Source organism: Cupressus sempervirens, chromosome 6, assembly GCF_028749045.1.
Source record: "Cupressus sempervirens isolate cs-2001-9-10 chromosome 6, ASM2874904v1, whole genome shotgun sequence".
In the NCBI taxonomy this organism is placed as follows: domain Eukaryota; kingdom Viridiplantae; phylum Streptophyta; class Pinopsida; order Cupressales; family Cupressaceae; genus Cupressus; species Cupressus sempervirens.
This window is the reverse complement of record NC_143123.1, coordinates 366,440,033-366,444,707: the sequence shown is the minus strand read 5'-3', so window position 1 is coordinate 366,444,707 and position 4,675 is coordinate 366,440,033.

Here is a 4,675-nt window from a genome sequence, read left to right as displayed (position 1 = left end):
CTTCCCTGTGGAAATCATGAAGTGTGACTTCTTGGGCATTCCCTAAAATTTGAAATTCATGGGTTGGAGTGAGATCTTAGCTACGATAGAAGAAAAGGAAGCCATGGTAATGTTCAAGACCTTAGGGGGCCTCTAGATGTTTTAGATATGTGCACTTGTGCACCTTTAGGGAATTGTGCAAGGTGCTCAATTCACCACAAAATCAAACTTCTTTGTTTTGAAAATGGTTTCTGGGTTTTTCTCAGACGAGGTATGAGATCACTTGTGTGTACTTACTTTGATTCTTTTGATGATTTATACCCTCTTTAAATTGAAACACTTTCATAAAATTGAACTCCTACTTCTTCTACCGGAAATTTCAAGGCACTCGTGTTGAATCTTGTCATTTATAGTTGCATAAGATGAGGAACTTACTCCAGTTCATGTGTCTAACCTCTATATCTTTGATCTCTTCTTCTCTCCAACTGCCTAATCCTTCCATGTTAGAGACTAGGTGATCTAGATTATGCAAAATGATCAAATGTTTGAAAAATTTCCATATCTTTTTAATTGGCTTTTTTGGAGGTTTTCTGCTCAAAATTTCAAGTTGAAACTTTCATCAGTCCCTAAAGTTGGGTAGCTGAAGGCTCATTTTAGATTTTTAGTTCTTCTTTCCAATGGTGTAAATGGTTTTGAATTTCGAGCTCTAGGTCAGAAGTTATAACCCCCGACAAGTTAAGGATGCCTTTTTTATCTGCACAGAGAAGCAAATATTAGTCCAAAAAGCTAAAAATCAAACCTTAAGCAAACCCTAATTGTGAACAAAAAATGACCCAGAACATAAAACCTTATTAAAATGCCTAAAAAACCTAATTTACACCTCTGAAGAACAAAACATTGGCACACCTTTAAGGTGCGCTAGGTGTGCTAGTGTACACCTCAACACCAAAATTCACTTTTCCCTAAAAACCTCCAATTTTTGTCAACTAGGTTTTTCAAACAGTGAGCCAGACTAGGCTTAGACACCGGGTAGGACCCTAAAAAATACGTAGACCTTGGACTAGGGGTCTGGAAAACTAAAAATTATACTAGGGGGTCCCCATTTTGTGACTCAAAATGGGGCATGCATTGTGAAACCACAACAATTTTATTCAAGATGACACACAGTGGTCAATCATAGAATATGTGCGATCAATATCTATCATCTGTGTTGATCGATGCTTGTATCGGGGGCCACTGTGTTTGGTAGGTCCGATCGGTTCAATGCTAGAATGTTGTGGAAGTCTGCTTAGTGATGGGGATGGATAGTTGTATAGAGGAATATTTTCCCTAATGCTACAGTTTCTTCTATGGATTAGAGTTATTCTCTTATTGCATACTCTAGGTTTTGGTTGTTAAGAATTAAATTTTGCACACAATTGGGAGGGGGAGAGTGAATCAGTTATAACAAGCTAAAATTTAATCCAAACTTATAAATCTCAACTCCAAAAATTAAAACAATGATGCACAACAAGATAAAACCACACACCATAACACAATCATTTGTTGACTAGGGAAATCCTTGATCAAAGGGAAAACCTCGAGGGGGATGACACCCATAATATCATGTATAATATATAAGTTCTTTGTGAAAGGATGTGACCCTGGTAGGAGCCAATTATAGTGCATTCATTACAACAATCTTTGTTAGAGAAAAAATCCCTTTTAGGAGTATTAGAGACATGGATGTTGATATTCATATGGGGGAGTATTGTAAAAACATGATTAAATCATTGTCATGATGATATGTTACATTTATGACTATGTTTGTCATTAATGTCAACATAGTAGTTTTCTGTGGTATCTGACAGAAGAATAGCGGTAACAATCAAGATGGTACAGACAGATCATTGAGTACTTTTAGTAGCGAGGTTAAAGGGAGATTATACTATGTGTCTAGTATATGTAGCTAATCTTGAAAGCATAAGATATCAAGTCTAGAAGAAGTTATTCAAGTTTTGGTGAAGACTTTTCTGAGATAGAGTTTACAAAGGCATGTTCTGGTAAACTTGTTATATCTCTTAGCAGATTTGTTATTCTGATAAGCCAAAGTTAAAGATGTGAAGAAGAAATATTGGTGATGATGTGGACAAGCTCACTCGTCATAATGTTACATGTATGGAAAGTTATTTAAGTTGCAAGGCGAAATATTAATGTTATCACTAAGTGTAATGTGTTCTTAATGTGGTCCTATACTTATTAATTGAGAAGGTGTAACGACCGACTCAGGAATTTTTTTTATGTATTCGGTATAAAGGAAGGACATTTTCTTTTATCATGAGAGAAGCATGTATGGATGAATGTGAATGATTGTAAGTAGCACAAAGAGCAAAATGTGAAGATAAGCAAAGTTGAGCAGAAGTGAAGGAAACTTCATTGCCAAGGTTTTATTGTGTGATTCAAAGTTTGATACTTGGATCCAAGGTTCATGACTTGGTCTACAAGGTTTGAAAGTGATTGGCCTAGTTGATAGGATAGAGGAAAGAAGTTAAAGTAAAATCCACACAATTATTTTACAAGGAATAGTTGAGAGATTAGTTGGACAATGAGTTCAGTGGTCTTGCCCCAGAAGCTATTTGGACAGTGGGTCCTTCTATCTTCTACAACTCCTAACAGGGTTGACACAATTCCTAATAGGGTTAGAATCTTCTAAAAAGGATTCAAAGTCTTCTAATAGGGACTCATATGTACTAAATGTTATAATAGACTCCTAACAGGGTCCATCCTCTAACAAGGAATATTTATATTAGTACATCATCTTGTGGGCAACATTCCCATCGGGGTTTTCCCTTTGATCAAGGGTTTCCCTAGTTAACATATCTAGTGTAATTGCCTATGTGCATCTTGTTATGGTTGTTCTTTACTTTGGTTGAATGGATACTATTGTTTAAGGTTGATAAATGTTTTAATTATTGGATAATTGATTCACCCCCCCAGTTATCTTGGTGGACTATTGTTTCTAACGATTGGTATTAGAGCATCAGGAACATGTTTAGGAAAGATAGTCTGAAGTTTGATGGAACAAATTATGATAGATGGAAGGAAAAGATGAAGACACATCTACTGTGTTTGGGTCCAGGATATTGGATTTTGACAAAATTGTCAAAGACAATCACTGTTAAAAGTAATTTGGAAACATGTACTAAGGAAGAGAGAGATCTTTTCATGTGTGACATGAGAGCTAGAGAAGTACAATTGTCTGCACTTCTTGAAATTGAATACAATCAGGTAAAATCACTGGGTACTTCACATTTGATTTGGAAAGCTTTGGAAACTAATTTTGAAGGTGATGAACATTCTAAGAAATTGATGCTACAAAATTGGATTTGTGTATTTCAAGATGCTAAAATGATGGAAGATGAATCTATAAGAACATATGTAGGCAGAATATCAGAAATCACTGCAGGGATTAGATCTCAAGGAGGAACCAAATAAGATGATGAGGTTACATGAAAAATATTGAAGAGCTTAATGCCACCATTTAAGTCAGCAGTTCAAATGATACAGTTGTTGATATATTGTACCGAAGATTTCATAAAGGAGAGATTGCTTGGGAGACTTGAAGTAGTTGAGAATGAGCTTAGATAGTCTGAAGAATTGACCAAAACAAAAATAACTTTTAGTGCCTTGAATATTCAACCTAGTTTATCAAGGAGCACAAGTCCTAGAGGAGACTTTGCTAGCAGTAGAAGATCTGATGAAGATATTAAGATTGAAGAAGGAGTAGCCCTTTTGGTAAGAAGAGAAAAGGATGGTAAGAAAATCTTAAATGTTGAACTTGCAATGAATTTGGTCATTATGCATCTAAGTGTCCTAAAAGAGAGAAAATTTATAAAGGAAATTTCAAGCCTAGAAGAGATAAAGAGTGTCTATATGCAAATGAAGAAGATGAATCTGATGAACAAGTAGTAAGTGCTAGTGATGATGAAATAGGATTTGTAGCAATTAAAGAAGAAAGTCCAGAGAAAGTAGCTTTGGTATCACAAGTTGAAAAGAAATCTGATTGGATAATTGACAGTGGTTGTTCACATCATATGACAATGATATGAACAAGTTTTGTTGACTTCAAAAGTCAGTATGAAGGCATTGTTAGAGTTGGAAACACTGCAACATGCCATGTTAAAGGCATTGGATCTATAACTTTTGATGGTAAAACTAACACTGAAGATGTATATTTTGTTGATGGTTTGAAGCACAATATTTTGAGTGTTGGACAACTAGTGGATAAAGGTTATCAATTGCAGTTCACAGAAAAGACATGTATGATCAAAGACAAAGATGGAAAGATAATTGGAACAATAAAAAGATCTAGAGGTAATGTATTTCAGTTGAATCCTACTAAAATCACTTGTTTGGTTGCAATGGTTGATGAAAGTTGGTTATGGCATAAGAGATTTTGTCATATAAACTTTGACAACATTGTGAAGACTAGTAGTATGTTTGCAGTTAGAGATTTTCCTAAGATTATAGAGCCTACTAACACAATTTCCAAGGAGTGTGATTTGACAAAGCATAAAAGAACTTCTTTCCCAGCAAGAAGTTTACTACTACAAAAAAATAGGAGATTGTACATATAGATCTCATCAGTCCTACGAATACTAAAGGATTCTATGGTGAAGGGTATTTCATGATTTTAGTTGATGACTTTTCTAGAATG